The sequence below is a fragment of the Nycticebus coucang genome, chromosome 21 (assembly GCF_027406575.1).
Source record: "Nycticebus coucang isolate mNycCou1 chromosome 21, mNycCou1.pri, whole genome shotgun sequence".
NCBI classification, from domain to species: Eukaryota; Metazoa; Chordata; class Mammalia; order Primates; family Lorisidae; genus Nycticebus; species Nycticebus coucang.
Genome location: NC_069800.1, coordinates 37,128,985 through 37,150,609, shown reverse-complemented (window position 1 = coordinate 37,150,609; position 21,625 = coordinate 37,128,985). Strand labels below are relative to the sequence as shown.

General features: G+C 43.8%; 1 long non-coding RNA gene across 4 annotated transcripts in view; it reads left to right on the top strand.

Moving 5' to 3' along the window:
• Positions 1-21,625, top strand: part of LOC128573922 (uncharacterized) — a 57,946-nt gene that overhangs the window by 13,547 nt on the left and 22,774 nt on the right. For 3 of the 4 annotated variants that reach the window (XR_008376573.1, XR_008376572.1, XR_008376571.1), the window contains exons 3-4: positions 8,508-8,674; positions 20,271-20,378. This is a non-coding gene — a long non-coding RNA (uncharacterized LOC128573922). Of the gene's footprint in view, positions 1-8,507; positions 8,675-20,270; positions 20,379-21,420; positions 21,621-21,625 lie in introns of those variants that run through there. The other variant, XR_008376574.1, reaches the window with a different exon arrangement.

Genomic DNA, 21,625 nt, shown 5'->3' with positions numbered 1-21,625 from the left:
AGTAACTGAGCAAGATACAATGACTCCATATCCTGGTCTCTTCCAGCTGCCAGCCTGGGATATTTGCCCAGTCCTTTTACCCACTTTTCGGCCTTATGTTGGGGGAATCTGGGTGTCGGGTAGGGAGAGGCAGCATGAACTGAGAAATCTGCCTAGGCCCAGACTTTAGAGGCTGAACCGATCCCCCCTGAAACCTGGCTGGAAGCAGCATTTTGAAAGCTAATCTTGAGTGAGACGTTAAGTCAGAGGATAGTCATGCACACGGTTGCTTCCACGATCTTAAGTCTCAGGCTGGCCCGTCAGCTGGGTTCCTCTGTTGGACTCAGTCTCAGGACTCCTGATAAAGGGGGCTGGAGGGCCTGGCTGAGAGCAGCTCCACCATTCCTGGAATAGGGCTGAACAGGAAGGCAGGAACAATGGGCAGCTGCTGGCAGGGGGTTCCTGAGCAGGGGTGGGGGTGGGGTGTAGCCTGGGCCTGGCCACTACCCAGCATGGGTGTACACGGTCCCTGCGTAGGACTCTTGACAATGTTGGTGACTGACATTTACTGTATGCCAGGACCTGCATTAAATCAGATCAGTTACCTCACAGAATCCCCAGCCCTATTTTTAGCCTCATTTTACAGATGAAGAAATTGAGGCACAGAGTAAGTAAAATACCCAAGGTTAAGTAAGAGGTGAAAGGAAGATTTGAACCCAGGCAGGCTGGCTCCAGATCCTGGTGCTCTTAACTATTTAAGTATTACATGTGTGGCCAGCACATTGGTTTATGCCTGTGATCCTAGCACTCCAGGAGGCCAAGATGGGTAGCTCCCCTGAGCTCCAGCATTTAAGATGAGCTGAGCAAGAATGAGACCCTGCCTGTACTGAAAGTAGGAAAACAGCTGAGCTTTGTGGAGGTTCCTGTAGTCCTAGCTACTCAGGAGGCTGAGGCAAGAGAATTGCTTGAGCCCAAGAGTTTGAGGTTGCTGTGAGCTGTGACACCATGGCACTCTACCCAGGGTGACAGAGTGAGACTCTGTCTCAAAAAAAAAAAAAAAAATTAATATTATATATGTATATATACTATGTGTACACTTTCTCATAATTTTCCTTTTTTATTTAATTTATCATTGCCAGCTTTAGATGTTATCAATATCATCTTTGTTTAAAGTGCTAATGTGGGGCGGCACCTGTGGCTCAGTGAGTAGGGTACCAGCCCCATATACGGAGGGTGGCGGGTTCAAACCCAGCCCCTGCCAAACTGCAACAAAAAAATAGCCGGGCATTGTGGTGGGCGCCTGCAGTCCCAGCTACTCGGGAGGCTAAAGCAAGAGAATCACTTAAGCCCAAGAGTTTGAGGTTGCTGTGAGCTGTGACACAATGGCACTCTACGGAGGGTGACACAGTGAGACTTTGTCTCCAAAAAAAAAAAAAAAGAAGGGCAGTGCCTGTGGCTCAAAAGAGTAGGGTGCTGGCAGGTGGGTGGCGGGTTCAAACCCAGCCCCTGCCAAACTGCAACAAAAAAATAGCCAGGCATTGTGGCAGGCGCCTGTAGTCCCAGCTACTTGGGAGCTGACGCAAGAAAATCGCCTAAGCCCAAGAGCTAGCAGTTGCTGTGAGCTGTGACACCACAGCACTCCACCGAGGGTGATGAAGTGAGACTCTGTTTCTAAAAAAAAAAGAAAGTACTAATATGTTGGGAAGACCTTGTCCCTGCGTCCTCGTCCCCACCCCAGTCTGTTTTTCTCACCAGCTGAGGGCCTGGATTTTCACCTTTATGCTCTGTGTGGAGCCAGGGTGTGGTTCCTCTAATTTACATTGGTGATAACAGGAACACTTATAAAACCATGGATGTCCTCCAGATACAAGTTTTTATGCATGGTGGTGCTACCTCAGGCACCTCCGTGCTGAGGCTAGAGAACTTGAAACCCCAAGAGGAGAATTGGGAAGTGGAGCGGCTTCTCCTTAGGTGATGAGGACCACTGCAGCTGTGACTGAAGAGGGGAAACAGGACCAGCCGGGACAGGCCTGGCCCAGGTGACCTCGGATGGCAGCAGGGGGCCCCTGTGTGAGTGGGCACCACTGAGTAGCACTGGTAGTGGAGGACAATGTGGGACAGACAGCTCCTGGGCCCTCAGGTGGGGCCTGGGGGTGGAGGGGTTCACAGAGAAGAGGTAAGCCCAGCAACAAAAGGCTCTCCAGGCCAGAAATCCATCAGTTATACTTGCCGGTTTAATTGGCCAAGTCACGAATATACCAAAAGGAACCTACTGCAAAAATCCAGGGTGACATCAAGTTCTGAACAGAAACATTCCCTCACTGAGACGAATGAGAGGATGATCTCCTGATGGAGAAGGTGTGTGAGATCCACTCTCAAGGATCCCATTCTGATGTTTCCAACCTCACCTTCTGTACTAAAGCGCACTGCTCCAGCTGTACAGTATAGTAATGTACAGACCTTGCTGTCACTGCTGTGTGCTTCATGGTGGGAGGAATCTTACTCAATAATGATTAAAAAATAAGTAAGTTGTTAACAGTAGTGGCCCCAAGGGAAGTGGGGCTATGTAAGCCCCTCTTAATTTCTGTAAGTCTTTTTGCTACCCAAATTAACAAACTCAGATTTTATATTTTTAATGTTTTTGTACTTATACATTTTATATTTTTAAAGTTTCCATATTTATATAAACATGTTGAGATTTTTGTAAAATTTTCTAATGAATATTTTATAAATAAAAGTACATTTAGCTATAGTTTCTCCTTTTCCCTATATACTCATGTATGGTGACCTTTAGGACACCTGCTAATTTGCTCAAGACCAGCTTCCCCATCCAGTTAGATTGCTGCACCCAAGCCTGGCTGGGGGGTTAATGCTGGAGCTGGCTCAGAACATACCATATGGAAGAATGGCAGGTTTCTTAGGATCTAGTGGGGTGGAGATTCGGAGTCCAAAGACATTGGAAGCCCCAGCCTGGCCTAGGCGTGACTCCACAAGTTAGAGGAGGTAGAGGCTCAGGCCTAGGGCCACGTTTCACGTCATGTAAGAGTGAGGTCTCAGATGGGTGCCATCTACAACTGGGAAGGGCTCTAGGACACTCTTACCTGGCTCCCTGAGGCAGACTGGGAGACCCCAGTGCCAGTGGGGGCTGCGGCAGGGTGGGGAGCGAGAGACTTGTTAAATAAACTCTCTGCAGCAGCTGAGAGGGGCTGATATGACTGTCCTGAAAGGCTTGAGGCCCCTCCTATAGTCCCATTTTATCCCTTATAAGGCCAGCTGGGGAGTACTGGGTGGGAACCAAGTAAATATATATATATATATATATATACATCTTTGCCTGTGGGCTGCTGTGTGGTTCTGGGCAATTCATTCTCCCTTGGTAGCCTCTGGTTTCCCATCCCTTCCACACCAGGGAATGCCATGAGCTCTTCCTGTTCTGACAGGTGGTCTAACAAAGATGCTTTCCCTCTCTAGGGTTACCTGAGCTGTGGTTAAGTGGTTTTATTGTTTTTAAATTCTCTACAGATGATTTTCCCCTCATTGCCCAGGCAGGGTGGACCCCTCACCTCTCTATGGTATTTAGGAAATGTTGTTTGATGATCATAATGAGATGTCACCAATGGGCATCCCTAGAAAGCAGTGAAGGAAGGAGGAAGATAACCCCGAGCAGGGAGCCACTGCTTCTGAGTCCTAGGCTCAACTCTGTTACAATATGCCATGTGTTTTTAGGGAAGTCATACATACTCTCTCTGGGCTTCATTTGGGATATTGCCCTTTCCTTGCTGTGCTCAGCCTGGACAATGGAGAGAGAAATCAGGCTTAGAGCAGAAGCAAGAAACAAACGTCTGGCTCTCCACCAGGGGTGAGACCCACACTGGCGCTGGGCTGCTCGACCTCACTTGCCATTTCCTTTATGCTCCTGCCATCCACCTTAGGCCTTTAATCCTCTAGGAGCCCCTCAAGTGAAGGGGCTGATCTCTGACACTCTCGATGACTCCTACTACTGGACGTGGCTTCTGGTTGCTTCTTAGCCCAGCTTGTTACAAAAATGCCTTCCTGGGTACAGAGGTCTCCCAGCACCAAGCTCAGGCTCCAAATAACATCTTTCAGTCATCACCTGATCAGATCAGGTGATAATCAGATCATCATCATCTTTCAGTCATCATTTTTCTATCACCATCTCTCTTGCAGTGGGAGTACTACAGCTAAGGCTGGTTAAAAGGCAGCCTCATTCCTGCCTGAACTTTTGGTCCTTTCTTACTTTCAATCTGACAGCTGAGTCTGACCCACTGTAGGGCTGTAGGGACACCAGATTTCTTGGACGAGAACACATGCACACACATACACATGCACACTATACACACCCCACATTTCACTGATGGAGCCCAGGGAACAGACCTGATGGAAGGGAGTGGCCCCAGGACAAGAACAGACATAGCAGGTCTGGGCTCCCTATAGGGCCTCCCTGTTGCTACTTTCTCTGAGCAGGGAGGATGCTTCCAGAGCAGAGATTAAAAGGCTTTTTGTTCTTCCTAAATCACAAAGTCTTATATGTAGTTTCTGTCACATTTCAGAACCTATATAACAATGAAGGTTAACATTCCTACATAACCAAGGTTGGACTTCTCTGGTTTCTAAATCTTCAATATTTCCGTTTCCAGCCTTCCAGTGACCTAGATAATGGCTCTCCCAAGCTCAACTCGTCAGTGTCCCAGGTCTTTTATTTCTATCGGGGGATTGCATACCCATCAAACATGACAAAAGATGTCTGAATGCCATTTGTTGGCACAGATTGGTCTTCCCTGCAAAGACTGAGAGGTGTTCAGAGTCTGTCAACACTGAGGGATCCCAGCAAGTAAGCTTTTGTCTGCCTGGTAGATTAAGAGGAGCTGTGGTAAGTCGTATCTACCTTTGTCTGTATGGAATATAGAGAAGCCTATAATGGGGATGTCCCTGTCCTGACAGGTGAGCCAGTCTGGAGGGACAGGACACTGAAATACATACTCATTGCACACACTGGAAGTTAACCATGACAACAGGGGCTTTTTTGTTTACTGCTGTATTACAGGACCTTAATAAATATTTTTTCAATGAATAGCGCTAAACTTACAGTATTTTAAATATACATAGAGGCCCAGTGCAGTGGCTTATGCCTGTAATCCAGCACTGAGAGGCTGAGGCAGGAGAATCACTTGAAGCTAAGAGTTCAAGACCAACCTGGGCAACATAGTGAAATCCCATTTCTACAAAAAGTTAGAAAAAAATATTGCAAAAAATTAGCTGGGTGTAGTGATGTGTGTCTGCAGTCATAGCTGAGGTGGGAGGATCACTTGAACTCCAGAGTTCAAGGTTGTGAGCTGTGATTGTGCCATTGCACTCTAGACTGGGCAACAGAGTGAGACTGTCCCTAAAGCAAACAAGAAAACCCTGAAAGGACACTTTTCCACTTATCGTTTAGCAAAGATTTAAAAGATGATGCTATCTTATTTTGGTGAGAATACAAGAAAATAAGTACTCATTACTTCTGGATGGGCAGGACCACCATATACGGTTGCATGGGTTGTGCACTGCACAACTACATGACCGTAAAAGGAAGACCTGATGGAGGGGATTGTAATCAATGTATCAAAAGCCTGAAAAACGTTCACACTATTTGAACGTTCTACTACTGGGATTTGGCTCTAAGGAATAACTGATGTGCCTGACAGTTTAGCCAAGGCTCTTCATCACATAGCTTATGGTAATGAAAAAAGTCTAAGTGGTTAAAAATAGTGAATAATTAACTAAAGAATGTCACACAACTATATAACAGAACACTGTTCAGGAATTTAAGTGATACTGCAAGAATAGACTTAATAACCAAGCAGGTATTGGCATGTGTAATAGAAACCCACCTTTAAGAAGTGTAGTTATATGTACATACACACATTTCTCTGTGTGTGCATAGGATAAAAGCCCGAACAAGCGCAGGTTATCTGGGTGAAGAATTACAAATGCTGACTATTTTATTGCTTTTATTCTTATTCATTTAATAATTTTTCCAAAATGTGCATTAGCTGCATAATTTTTAAAAATAAGGCTTATTTTAAAACTACTAGAAGAAAATACGATAATAAACTATTACAAGTTGTTTTGGAGGAATAAGGTTTTGGTTTCTTCTATACCTCTATTTTACTGTAAAGTTACAGTAATTTTGTAATGGAAAAGTAAACTCTTCGAAAAGAAATAGGGGATTTGGGTTTGGCACCTGTAGTGCAGTGGTCATAGTGCCAGCCACATGCCCCAAGGCTGGCAGGCTCAATCGAGCCTGGCCCAGGCCGGCTAAACAACAATGACAACAGCAAAAAAAAATGGCCAGGCGTTGTGGTGGGCACCTGTAGTTCCAGTTATTTAGGAGGCTGAGGCAAGAGAATCATTTAAGCCCAAGAGTTTGAGGTTGCTGTGAGCTGTGATGCCGTGGTACTCTACCAAGGGCGACACAGTGAGACTTTGTCTCAAAAAAAAAAAGAGGGTGGTACCTGTGGCTCACTGGGTAGGGTACGGGCCCCATATACCGAGGGTAGCGGGTTCAAACCTGGCCCCAGCCAAACAGCAACAACAAAAAAAATAGCCTGGCATTGTGGTGGATGCCTGTAGTCCCAGCTACTCAGGAGGCTGAGGCAAGAGAATCACTTAATAAGCCCAGGAGTTGGAGGTTGCTATGAGCTGTGTGATGCCATGGCACTCTACCAAGGGTGATAAAGTGAGACTCTTATCTCTACAAAAAAAAAAAAGAAAGAAACGGGGTTGGTGGCCAAGAGGATAGATAAACACAAGGTGAAATTTCTCCGTTTTTATTTCAAAAATAGAAAAAGGGTAAAAATTAAAAGTATATACATAAATACATACAAATGAATACATACATTCATTCTCAAACTCTCTGAGTCAAAAACCAAAAGATCCCACAGTAGTAAGCAGGGATTGAACCACAAGATATCTAAGATTCTATTCATTAACAAAAAAAATCCCAGCTTGGCTCCTATAGTTCAGTGGCTAGAGCGCCGGCCACATATACCAGGGCTGGTGGTTCAAACCCGGCCTGGGCCTGCCAAACAACAATGACAACTACAATCAAAAAATAGCCGGGCGTTGTGGTGGGCACCTGTGGTCCCAGCTACTTGGGAGGCTGAGGCAAGAAAATCTCTTAAGCCCTCACAGTTTGAGGTTGCTGTGAGGTGTGACACCATGGTACCAACAGCGACATAGTGAGACTCTGTCTCAATAAACAAACAAACAAAAAAATCCCCTTAGTGAATCCCAAACATTAAAAAAAAATAATCCATTGTTTCTCTGTTGAGATTACATAGCTTTTATTGGTCTTCAAGTTCACTGTTTATTTCCTCTGTTATCTCCATCTGCCGTTGTGCTCATCCTGGAATTTTTCTTTTTATCTGGACTTTTTGGATAGTATAAGACTTTGATTCCTTTTAAAATCTCTTAGCATGCATTCAACCTATTTAAAGTCAGAATGCACATCGTGGCTCATTTTCGTGGTGAGTTTGGATAGCAATTTTATTGCAAATTCAGTGTTTAGTCTGCTGTGCTTGTGTGCTACCCAGGGTCCAACTGACGTGCTCCATGTTTCAGTTCTCACAGCTTTTGCTCTGTTCGTTCTGATGGGTTTCACACATAGGTCATGTGGAAGCATGCCCTATACTTCATGAACAAAATGAAAGACTGTCTTTTCACAGCTTCCTCCTCTATAATGCTCCCCACATTCTAGCCGTGAGGAGGTGGGTGCTGCCTCTTTGTTACATTGCTTAGTGCAGGGCGGGACAGTCAACAGGGCCCCAGTCTTCACAGCATCCTGTAGGAAGGAGGCAGTGGGTATCCCCTCTTACCGGTTAGTGCAGGATGGGGTTCATTGGTAGAGCTCCACTTCAGTCCCCAAAGCTGGTAGTGGGGGATGACCACACATTAGTGCACAGCACGATGGTTAACAGAACTCCACAGCACAGTCTGCTGAGTCTGCTGGGGAGATGGAGGGCTGTGGCTTCTGGGGGAGGGCAAGTATTGTCAACAGGGCTGTCTATAATGGCTATTCTAAGTCCTTTGACTAGAGGATGCATTTTCCTTGAAATTTTATGCTTAGTCGTTTGGGTTGTGCCTTTTTCTAGTACCCAAGATGAGATAGATGAGATAGAAGTCCTCCGAGAATTCCCCGCCAGGCCATCCACTGAGACCTAAATTACCTAGTTAGCCCCCTTTCAGAATCTGCTCATACTTGCTTTATGTATTTTGTCCAGAGTTTTTAGTTGTAATTAGTAAATTACAGATTAGGCTTGTCTTTTCTAGAGTTTCATATAAAGAAAATTCCGTAGAATGTTATAGTTGTGGAGGTCTGACTTCCTTTACTTAGGATAATACGTGTGATTTGTTCGTATTGTTGGCATATCAGTAATTCATTCCTTTTCATTGCTTCATCCATGTTGTTGGCATATCAATAGTTTATTCCTTTTTCTTGCATTATATTCTGTTTTATTTTTGTCTAGGCTTTCATTTGATGGTCACCGTCCCATCCTGTTCCCCGACAAACCATCAGAGCCTAAAGATCACAGCTGTTCCTGCCACTACCATTGCTGCCATTTCTGCTCGCAAGCTACTGCTCTTTGATCCAAGTGGGGAAAAATCTAATGCATTTCTTAGTGTTTATTTCAAGGTATGGTTGAGACAGCATTCCAGGATAAAAGGTTTCTTTTGGATTTACCTGAATTGATCTTCTGTCATATATTGGCCAATCATGTGCTCAGACAAAAGTACAGAAAAAAATAGTCATTCTCTTGCCATGGAATTTTAGGAGTCTGTAACTTTGGGGTTATATTGCTGTCTATATTCTATGAATTAACAGGACTATGGGAAATAAATCCAAGATTATTCATATCCTTTGATGATCCATCTACTGCTAACTCATAGAATCTGTTGGAAATGGTCTTCCTTTCGTGCAAGAATGACCACTGTATGGCAGTCCTGTATAGCTATTACCATGCCTCCATGCTGAAGGCCTGTGGCTTGTGATGAGTTGAGTGCCTCACTATAAACAGTCATATCCACCTTCTCAGGTTCTCTAAGACTTGTCTTCTGTCCAATCCATGCACTTGTATCCTTGGTGGGAGAAACGCAGTCATGTACCACATACAACATTTAGGTCAACAATGGGCTACATATACATAGAAGCATAACAAAGCTGAAAATTGCCTATCTCCTAATGATGTTGTAGCCATTGTACAGCACAGCACAACACATTACCTTGTCTATGTGTAGATATACAGACACTTACCATTGTGTTATAATTGCCTATTAAGTACAGTAACTTGCTGTACAGGTTTGTAGCCTATATCACGTAAGTGTGCGGTAGGCTATGTCACCTAGGTTTGTGTAAGTGTACTCTGTGATCGTTATACAATAATGCATTCTCCAAACATATCCCTGTTCTTAAATGATGTATTTTAAATGACGTAAGTTACTTGCAGTAGGTGACTCACTTTATGAGGGCAGCTATCAGACCATCTGAGGTGCGATCTGACCTTGTATAGTCTCTATTGCTTAATTATATTACAAATTGGATACATGAATTTCTCTAACTGCTCTCTTCACGAACTTTTCCATTCAGACATACAAATGAAGTGCTGAGTGGTTTTTCTACAGGGAAACAAAGCCAGTTTTGTTTCCTACCAGTGCAATGTTGGATATATTCTTTTCAAAAAAGATTACTGAATATTTCGCATTTAGCAAAGTCCTAAAATAAATAGATGCCAGGTATTTCTAGTTATATTGGGTTTCGTCTTGCTGTCTGTTCAGACACAAGCTTCCTTTAAAATGTGCTTAACTGGCTCAGTGCCTGTGGCTCAAGCGGCTAAGGCACCAGCCACATACACCTGAGCTGGCAGGTTCGAATCCAGCCCGGGCCTGCCAAACAACAGTGACGGCTGCAACCAAAAAATAGCCGGGCGTTGTGGCGGGCACCTATAGTCCCAGCTACTTGGGAGGCGGAGGCAGGAGAATCATTGGAGCCCAGGAGTTGGAAGTTGCTGTGAGCTGTGATGCCATAGCACTCTACCCAGGGTGACAGCTTGAGGCTCTGTCTCAAAAAAAAAATAATAATAATAATTTAACTAAATAAATAAAATGTGCTTAACTGTAATTTCTTCATATACTTCAACCAAAAGAACATATTGCAACAGATTGAATGCAGAGGTAGATGCGAAAATTCAGTGGTATTCTATTCAATCAGGCATTAAAGAGATTTTCTTTCTTTTTTTTTTTTTTTTGAGACAGGGTCTCATTATGTGGTCTTCAGTAGAGTGTTGTGGCGTCACAGCTCACAGCAACCTCAAACTCTTTGGCTTAAGTGATTCTCTTCCCTCAGCTTCCCAAGTAGCTGGGACTACAGGTACCCGCCACAGTGCCTGGCTATTTTGTAAGTGGCTGGCGCCCTAGCTGCTGAACTATGGGTGCCACCAGAGATTTTCAAAAATATAAAATAACATCACTCTTTAATATTGTTGTGAGAAAATATATTTGTGGGAAATATAAAGAAATAATATAAGAAAAATGTCCAAATTGAAGGACATATTTCCAGATTACAGTGACCTTCTGAATGCCCACACAGTAAAAATGAGAAACAGGGGGCGGCGCCTGTGGCTCAGTGAGCAGGGCGCCGGCCCCATATACCGAGGGTGGCGGGTTCAAACCCAGCCCTGGCCAAACTGCAACAGAAAAATAGCCGGGCGTTGTGGCGGGCGCCTGTAGTCCCAGCTACTCGGGAGGCTGAGGCAGGAGAATCGCCTAAGCCCAGGAGTTGGAGGTTGCTGTGAGCTGTGTGACGCCATGGCACTCTACTGAGGGCAATGAAGTGAAACTCTGTCTCTAAAAAAAAAAAAAAAAAAAAAAAAAATGAGAAACAGGAGAAGGAAGAGTAGATAAAAGAAAAAAAAAAAAAGACCCATGCAAGGCCACATTATGAAATTTTATCATACAATAGATAAACAGAAGATCTTCAAAGATTTCAGAAGGAACATATGAGATCATACATATAAAGGAACAGGAGTCAGCAGCACTGGCAGCTATAATACAGTCAAGCAGTGTCTTCATTCTTAGAGAAAATAATGATCAATCTAGAATAATATTCTCAGTGAATCTGTCAATCATGAGGGGAGAAGAAAGGTATTTTTAGACATCAATCATGTGGTATTATTATTATAATGATTCCTATAGCCAGGCCACTTTGCACTAAGCTGTTTTCCCCAGTGAGAAAGGGAGTCTATTTCTTCACCTCTTGAACCTGAGCTGGCCCTGTGACTTGTTTTGATGAAAAAGACGTGAAAGAAGTAATACTGAGTTCTGGGCTTTAAAAACTTTAAAAACTCAGGCGGGTGGATTTCCCTGAGCTCAGGAGTTTGAGACCAGCCTGAGCCAGAGCAAGACCTCATCTCTTAAAAAAAACAAAAAACAAAAAAAAGCTGGGCAAGAGAATCACTTAAACCCAAGAGTTTGAGGTTGCTGTGAGCTGTGATGCTACGGCACTCTACCCGAGGGCCACAAAGTGAGACTCTGTATCAACAAAAAAAAAAAAAGAAAGAAAAGAAAAACTTTGAGGAGTAGCCAGGTGTGGTGGCGGGCATTTGTAGTCCTAGCTACCTGGGAAGCTGAGGCAAGAGGGTTGCTCAAGCCCACGAGTCTGAGGTTGCTGTGAGCTATGATGCCACAGCATTCTACCCAGGGCAACATAGTGAGACTCTGTTTCCCAAAAAACAAACAAACAAACAAAAATCAACTTTGAGGAAAAGCCTTGAAGCTGAGGCCACCATGGTGTAAGAAGCCTGGGCATGTTCCCTGGAAGATGAGAAGCCTCATGATTTGTCTAAAACTGGTACAGCAACACACAGCAATATGATGCAAAAGTCTCAGAGCAGCTTAATGCTGGTCTCTATTTGTCTTTTTCTTTAGAATTATTTATATATTTAGGGTGTGAGGTTTTGTTATATTCTGGAGTACTTTCCATTATGGCTCATGTTTGAAGTATAATTTTTTATGATAACAGAAGTTTTATTTCTTAGGTGATCACCTCTATTAATAATTTCCTTTATGTCTTTTAGGTTTTGTTTCTGTTTCTTTTCTCTTTTTTTCTTCCCCTTTGGGACAGAGTCTCACTCTGTTGCTATTGCCCAGGTTAGAATGCGGTGGTGTCAGCCTAGCACCTTAACTCCTGATCCTTCTGCCTCAGCCTCCAAGCAACTGGGAATACAATTTCCCACCTCAACACCCAGCTAACTTTTTCTATTTTTAGTAGAGATAGGGTCTTACCCTTGCTCAGGCTGGTCTCAAACTCCTGAGTTCAAGGGATCCTCCTGCCTCAGCCTCTCAGAGTAGAAGGATTACAGGCGTGCGCCACCATGCCATGCCTAGGTTTGGTTTCTTGATTAGGAAGGATTTCACTGAAAGATTTAATCTTATTGGACACCACTGCACTCCATTGAGGGCAACAAAGTCTCACAAAACAAACAACAAAAACACAAAAACAACTGGTTGATGCACTGGTAAAGTGTGTCCTGTGAACACTCACTATCCTCCCTTTTACCATTCTGGTCAATGCCTCCATCATTTCTTGCCCAAGTGATGCCAAAAGCTGTCTGGTGTCCTGTGTCCACCCTTGTCCTTATTTCAGTTATCTATTTCTGTGAAATAAACTACTTCAAAACCATGTTTTTCTTTTTTTTTTTTTAATTTGGCCGGGGCTGGGTTTGAACCCGCCACCTCCGGCATATGGGACCGGCGCCCTACCCGCTGAGCCACAGGCACTGCCCAAAACCATGTTTTTCAATCTCACACTTCTGTGGTTTTCCTGGGCTGAGTGGGGTGCCTCTGTTCATCTGATGTTGCTGGGGCTGTGGGTCTCTGTGAGCTCAGCTGGGCAGAATATCCATAGTGGCTCACTCTCCTGGTTGGCAGTTGGTGCTGGCCCTTGGCTGGGTCCTTGTGGGCTGTTGGCCTCAGTTCTCTGTGTGGCCTCTATGTGTAGCCCAGGCCCAGAGCTAGTGTTCTATGAGAGGAATAAGTGGAAGCTGGCAGACTTCTTAAGGCCTGGGCTTGGAAGTCCCTGAGCATCCCTCCCACTACATTCAAACAATTAAAGTAGTCACAAGGCCAGCCTACATTCAAGGGCTGTTTGAAGGAATATTAGCTACTTTTCAATTTTCCACTTTCCTGAGACCTTTTAAAAATAGACATTGTTTCCCCGCTGAAACCCACCAATGGCATCATCTTGGTCAGTAGGCCTATAATGTAAGCGCTCCCTTACCTGGCCCCTGCCCAGTTCCGTCCCTCTGCTCTCCTGCTACTTGTCTCACTGTACCTAAATGCCCCACCCCTCAGGGACTTTGCACCTGCCGTTCTAGTAGCCTGGAAGAGTTTCTCTCCAGGGTTTTGCCTGGCAGTTCACTCCCTTCACTGCCTTTAGACTTGGGATACCTGTCGTTATTTGCTCATCTATTTTGGTCTCCTTCACAAGAATGTAGGGTCCTACGGGACAGAACTTTTCTGTGTCCTGTCCTGTACTCTTTGATCACAGGAATGGCATACAATAAGTACACTCTGTGGTTAACTGGATTTACTTTCCTAAACCTTGGGTATTTACTGCTTTGGGAAACATTCAAATTAATGTCAAAATAGGAAAACCACAGTGGTCATTAGTAGGCAAATCCAATAATTCAGCAGTCCCACATACGTACCCCCTGGCGTGTGTTTTTACCTTCCTAACAAGAGCTGACAGATGTTTTGCTGTGTGCTGTACGGGGCAGCTGCTGCGGCAAGCCCAGCCTCTGATGGGTTGGTAGTGCATGCCTGGAACTCAGGGAACTCAGATGAACTCATCACACACTCTTGGGTGGAAGCCAGTGGAAAGCTGCCCTTGGCATTTTAATTTCAATCCATTTTTGGTGTCAGCTGTCCTTCATTAATTCACTGGATTTAACAAGAGGTCTGAACCACAATCTCTACACTGGTTTCTGAATGGTTCAAGAAGCCAGTGTAGCCCAGGATTGTCAACACATGAGAACCCACTGTTATCCAGAAAGCAGGTGGTGTGTGAAGAGAATCAAACAGACACACATCCCACACATGTCAGAAATAAAACTAAGACCCAAACAAAATAAAGGCTATTTATTAATAAACTTACAGCAAGAGAACAATTCTGCTGTCACCTTTGTTTGAACAGAGGCTCAAAGGTGTCAGTATGTTTTATGGAGTAGAAAGGAAATACTACATTGGCTAATGTTCTATTAGAATAGGATTTGCAGAAGCAAGTCAGAAGAACTGGTGTTCAAGCACACTTGGCCCTCCTTAATTAGCTACAAAAGAGCAAGTGAAATTGGTAACATTTCAAAAAAGGAAGGGGGCCGGATGCAGTGGTGGGCATCTGTAGTCCCAGCTACTCGGGAGGCTGAGACAGGAGGATTCCTTGAGTTCTGGGCCATAGTGTGCTATGCCTATTAGTGTCTGCACTAAGTTTGGCATCAAAATGCCAACCTCCTGGGAGCATGGGGCCACCAGGTTGCCTCAGGAGGGGTCAACTGGCCCAGGTCAAAACCCCCGTTCTGAAGAGTAGTGGGACTGCACCTGAGAACACCCACTGTACTCCAGCCTGGGCAACATAGTGAGACTCCATCTCAAAAACAAAGAGAGGCTTGGTGCCTATGGCTCAAGCAGCTAAAGTGCCAGACACATACACCTGAGCTGGTGGGTTCGAATCCAGCCCAGGCCTGCCAAACCATGATGGCTGCAACCAAAAAAATAGCCGGGCGTTGTGGCAGGTGCCTGTAATCCCAGCTACTTGGGAGGCGGAGGCAGGAGAATCGCTTGAGCCCAGGAGTTGGAGGTTGCTGTGACCTGTGAGCTGTGATGCCACAGTACTCTACCCAGGGTGACAGCTTGAGGTTCTGTCTCAAGAAAAAAAAAAACAAAGAGCAAGGGGAGGAAGTTTTCTGTGCCCAGTGGTCAATGGGCTGCTTTCTTGCAGTTTGTCCCCCTGGTTCTTACAGGGCCGTGGTGGTGGTGATATATAGCTGGCATGGGAGGTTTCTCACGTAGACTACCAAATTTTAAAGTGAAAGATTTATACAATCTGAAGAAAAACCAGAGTATAGATTATCAAATTGTAAATAATTAAAATCTTAAGAGTTGGAAGGTATCCTAAAGATCATCTCATTCCTCAGACCACCCACATCCCCACTCCCACCCTAGTCCATTTAATGACCAAAAATTTCAGAGACTGGGTAATTCAGTGTCTAAGCCTTAGCAGAGGGAAACAGAATTAGAAACAAACTTTCCTCAATCATAGGACTTTATCACCATCATGTTCCTCAAATATAAAACCAAAAAGGAAAAAAATTAAAATATAGTCAGTACTAACATAAATCAGTTCTAGCTGGGCCCTTTAGTCCCTGCTTCTTTATTAACAGACCTGATTATTTTTAGGGGTCTAGTGCTCAGAGCTTCAGGGGAGTCAGTTCTTCCCCAGCCCTGGGGGATGGGTCTTAATTAGTGCAGGTGAATTTTACAGATTTAATCCTGGTCAATGAATATGGGGGGAAATGGTGGGGGTGTCTTAGTCCATTTTGTATTGCTATAACAGAACACCAAAGACTGGGTGCTTTATAATGAACAGAAATTTACTTCTCACATTGCTGCAGCCTGAGAAAGCCAAAACCAAGGTGTTGGCATCCTGCAAGGGACTCCTTTTGCATCACTCCATGATGGAAGTCAGAAGGGCAAAGACAGCAAGAGAAGGGGATAATCTCATCTTTTTTTTATTGAGACAGAGCCTCAAGCTGTCGCCCTGGGTAGAGTGTTGTGGCATCACAGCTCACAGCAACCTCCAACTTGATGAGATGAGATTATTTAATGGGCTCAAGGGATTCTCCTGCCTCTGCCTCCCAAGTAGCTGGGACTACAGACGCCTGCCACAACACTGGCTATTTTTTCGTTGCAGCTGTCGTTGTTTGGCAGGCCCGGGCTGGATTCAAACCCACAGCTCAGGTGTATGTGGCTAGCGCCTTTGCCGCTTAAGCCACAGGCGCCAAGCCTAATCTCATCTTTTTTAAGGAACCCAATCCTACTCCAGAGGTGTTAATCCATTCATTGAGGGCAGAGTCCCCAAGACCAACCATCTCCCATTAGGCCCTTCCTCCCAATACTGCTGCACTGGGGGCCAAAGTCCCACCCAGCACATGAACTTAAGGAGACATGTTCAAGAGGCTCAGCCCCTGCCCCACCCTTCACCTTCTACTGGGTGTGTTCCATCTAGCTAACACTTCTGGGTTGGGCTATCTCCACCTTTCATTGCCTTTGAGCTACTTTACAATGATGTAAATTGAGAAAAATTCAATGCATATTTGATGTAATTTTTTATTTGTATGTCATAATTTTACTTTCCAAAAAAAATGCCCTTTAAAGGGCAGTACCTGTGACTCAAAGGAGTAGGGCGCCGGCCCCATATGCCAGAGGTGGCGGGTTCAAACCTAGCCCTGGCCAGAAACTGCAAAAAAAAAAGTTCTTTAACAAGGTAGTTCAAGACATTTAATATTCATTTGATACACTTTACTTATAGTCCTTTTTTTTTTTTTACTTACAGTCCTCTTAAAAGAGTTATAATATAATATAAATATTCAACAAGATCCTAACAAACAGAATCCAGCAACACATCAAATAACCAAGTGGGTTTTATCCCAGGTTCTCAAGGCTGGCTTAATATACATAAATCTATAAATATAATTCAGCACATAAACAAATTAAAAAACAAAGACCATATGATTCTCTCAATAGATGCAGAAAAAGCTTTTGATAATATCCAGCATCCCTTCATGATCAGAACACTTAAGAAAATTGGTATAGAAGAGACTTTTCTTAAACTGATAGAGGCCATCTATAGCAAACCCACAGCCAATATCGTATTGAATGGAGTTAAATTGAAATCATTTCCACTCAGATCAGGAACCAGGCAAGGTTGCCCATTGTCTCCACTGCTCTTTAACATTGTAATGGAAGTCTTAGCTATTGTAATTAGGCAAGAAAAGGCTATCAAGAGTTCAATATAGGGTCAGAAGAGATCAAACTTTTACTCTTCACAGACAACATGATTGTATATCTGGAAAACACCAGGGATTCTACTACAAAACTCTTAGAAGTGATCAAGGAGGGCGATGCCTCTGGCTCAGTGGGTAGGGCGCCGACCCCATATACTGAGGGTGGCAGGTTCAAACCCGGCCCTGGCCAAACTGTAACAAAAAAATAGCTAGGCGTTGTGGCAGGTGCCTGTAGTCCCAGCTACTTAGGAGGCTGAGGCAAGAGGATCGCCTAGGCCCAGGAGCTGGAGGTTGCTGTGAGCTGTGACACTATGGCACTCTACCGAGGGCGACAAAGTAAAACTCTGTCTCCAAAAAAACCATAAAGAAGTGATCAAGCAATACAGCAGCATCTCAGGTTACAAAATCAACACTCATAAATCTGTAGCCTTTGTATATACCAACAATAGTCAAACTGAAGAAACAGTTAAGGACTCTATTCCATTCGCAGTAGTGCCAAAGAAGATGAAATATTTGGGAGTTTTATCTAACAAAGGATGTGAAAGATCTCTATAAAGAGAACTATGAAACTCTAAGAAAAGAAATAGCTGAAGATGTTAACAAATGGAAAAACATACCATGCTCATGGCTGGGAAGAATCAACATTGTTAAAATGTCCATACTACCCAAAGCAATATACAATTTTTTTTTTTTGCAGTTGTTGGCCGGGGCTGGGTTTGAACACGCTACCTCCAGCACATGGGGCCGGCGCCCTACTCCTTTGAGCCATAGGCACCGCCCAGCAATATACAGGGTTTTTTTTTGCAGTTTTTGGCTGGGCCTGGGTTTGAACCCACCACCTCCGATATGGGGCTGGTGCCCCCTACCCCTTTGAGCCACAGGCACAACCCCCAGCAATATACAATTTTAATGCAATCCCTATTAAAGCTCCACTGTCATACTTTAAAGATCACAGAAAAATAATACTTCATTTTATATGGAATCAGAAAAAAACCTCGAATAGCCAAGACATTACTCAGAAATAAAAACAAAGTAGGAGGAATCACGCTACCAGACCTCAGACTATACTATAAATTGATAGTGATCAAAACAGCATGGTACTGGCACAAGAACAGAGAGGTAGATGTCTGGAACAGAATAGAGAACCAAGAGATGAACCCAGCTACTTACCGTTATTTGATCTTTGACAAGCCGATTAAAAACATTCAGTGGGAAGGTGGCGCCTGAGGCTCAGTCAGTAAGGCGCCGGCCCCATATACCGAGGGTGGCGCGTTCAAACCCGACCCCGGCCAAACTGCAACCAAAAAATAGCCGGGCATTGTGGCAGGCGCCTGTAGTCCCAGCTACTCGGGAGGGTGAGGCAAGAGAATCGCTTAGGCCCAGGAGTTGGAGGTTGCTGTGAGCTGTGTGAGGCCACGGCACTCTACTGAGGGCCATAAAGTGAGACTCTTGTCTCTATAAAAAAACAAAACAAACAAAAAAAACATTCAGTGGGGAAGAGATTCCCTATTTAACAAATGGTGCTGGGTAAACTGGCTGGCAACCTATAGAAGACTAAAACTGGACCCACACCTTTCACCATTAACTAAGATAGACTCTCACTGGATTAAAGATTTAAACTTAAGACATGAAACTATAAAAATTCTAGAAGAAAGTGCAGGGAAAACTCTTGAAGAAATCGGCCTGGGCGGATATTTTATGAGGAGGACCCCCTGGGCAATTGAAGCAGCATCAAAAATACACTACTGGGACCTGATCAAACTAAAAAGCTGCACAGCCAAGAACATAGAAAGTAAAGCAAGCAGACAGCCCTCAGAATGGGAGAAGATATTTGCAGGTTATGTCTCTGACAAAGGTTTAATAACCAGAATCCACAGAGAACTCAAACATATTAGCAAGAAAAGAACAAGTGATCCCATCTCAGGGTGGGCAAAGGACTTGAAGAGAAACTTCTCTGAACAAGACAGGCGCACGGCCTACAGAAATATGAAAAAATGCTTATCATCCTTAACCATCAGAGAAATGCAAATCAAAACTACTTCGAGATATCATCTAACTCCAGTAAGATTAGCCCATATCACAAAATCCCAAGACCAGAGATGTTGGTGTGGATGTGGAGAAAAGGGAACACTTCTACACTGCTGGTGGGAATGCAAACTAATACGTTCCTTTTGGAAAAATGTTTGGAGAACACTTACAGAACTAAAAATGGACCTGCCATTCGATCCTACAATTCCTCTACTAGGTATATATCCAGAAGACCAAAAATCACATTATAACAAAGATATTTGTACATGATGTTTATTGCAGCCCAATTCATAATTGCTAAGTCATGGAAGAAGTCCAAGTGCCCATCAACCCACGAATGGATTAATAAATTTTGGTATATGTACACCATGGAATATTATGCAGCCTTAAAGAAAGATGGAGACTTTACCTCTTTCATGTTTACATGGATGGAGCTGGAACATATTCTTCTTAGCAAAGTATCTCAAGAATGGAAGAAAAAGTATCTAATGTACTCAGCCCTACTATGAAACCAATTTATAGCTTTGTAATCCAATTATAGCCCAAGAATATGGGGAAAGGGGAAAGTGAGGGGGGAGAGGGAGGATGGGTGCAGGGAGGTTAATTGGTGGGACCACACCTAGAGCACATCTTACAAGGGTACATATGAAACTTACTAAATGTAGAATATAAATGTCTTAACACAATAACTAAGAAAATGCCATGAAGACTATGTTAACCAGTTTGATGAAAATATTTCAATTGTATATAAAACCAGCACATTGTACCCCATGACTGCATTAAAGTACACAGCTGTGATTTAATTAAAAAAAAAAAGTTATAAAGACCATATAGCAACATGGAGAAATATTCTTGGCAAATCATTAGGGAAAAACCTCAGTACGGTAAAATATGTACTATGCTGTAATTAAGGCTAAAAACTAGTAATATGATGCTTAGGGCAAGAACTAGGTGAGAAGCAGAAAAAACTGAAGTTAGATTTATTAGGGTGGTAGGCTGCTGGATAGATTTTTTTTTTTAATTCTGAATTTGTTCTCTTGATAAAATTAAAAATAAAAGTGATGGGCTTCTTGGGGCTCAATCAAGATATGGACATGGCTGTTTCTTTCAGAGGTCTTAAGGGTGGAACTGTTTTCTTGCCTTTTCCAGGTTCAAGAGGTGGCCAGCATTCCCTGGCTTGTAGCTCCTTCCTTTTCAACGCATCCTCAAAAGTTTTTTCATCCTCACATCTCCTGACACCTGCATGGATCCACCTAGGTAAACAAAGATAATTTCCCAGTCTCAGTGTCTTTAACCTTATCACACCTGCAAAGTCCCTTTTGCCCTACAAAGTGATGTATTCGCAAGTCCTGAGAATTAGGGGCCACTAATGGGGCCACTTTGCCCCCATTCCCAATCCAGAGGACTTCTAAACTTCAGACTGAGAACAGCTTCCCCACGTGCCTAAGTGAAGGCACAACACTGACCACTGAGTGCAAAAGGACATAATGTAGGATTCCATTTTAAGTTAAATTCTAAAACAGACAACACAGGTGGGGAAAATAATCAAAGCAGCTTTTGATTCTAAGTGGGATGGATGTACTGGGAAAGGAAAAAATCAAGTTTTCTAGGATGACAGTGATTCTCTGTCTTGATAGGGGAATAAAAGTGCAAATACTGCACTCTAGTTCTAGCTACTACGATAAGTATTGGGGGAGACAGTGATGTGTCTGCCATTTACTCTGGAACGTGACAGGTGATAGAGGACCACATTTATCCATATGTGACAAGTAAGTACACAAGAAGTCCCCAGATTATGAATGATAGGTTGTATGGATTTTTTTTTTTTTTTTGAGACAGTCTCATTCTGTTCCATGGAGTGCCATGGCATTAGCCTCGCTCACAGCAACCTCAAACTCCTGTGTTTAAGTGATCCTCCTGCCTCAGCTTGCCAAGTAGCTGGGACTACAGATGCCCAACACAATGCCTGGCTAATTTTTCTATTTTTAGTAGACAGGGTCTCACTCTTACTCAGGCTGGTCTCAAATTCATGAGCTGGTGATCTTCCCACTTTGGCCTCCCAGAGTGCTAGGATTATAGGCGTTAAGTCACTGCACCCAGTCTATTAGGTTTTTTCTTGTTGAATTTGAATGCAAGTTGCAAGAGGTACATTTAGCTATTACCTGTAATAGCCTCTGTTCTTAAGTGCGAGTTGTAAGTTGGATGTTTGGAACTTGGGACTGCCTGTATGGACGTGTTTATGATAGAATCTAGGTGGTGAGTATATAGGTGTTCATGTAACAATTTTTTTTTTTTGTAGAGACAGTCTCACTGTACCGCCCTGGGGTGGAGTGCCATGGCGTCACACGGCTCACAGCAACCTCTAACTCTTGGGCTTACGTGATTCTCTTGCCTCAGCCTCCCCAGCAGCTGGGACTACAGGTGCCCGCCACAACACCCGGCTATTTTTTTTGTTGCAGTTTGGCTGGGGCTGCGTTTGAACCCGCCACCCTCGGCATATGGGG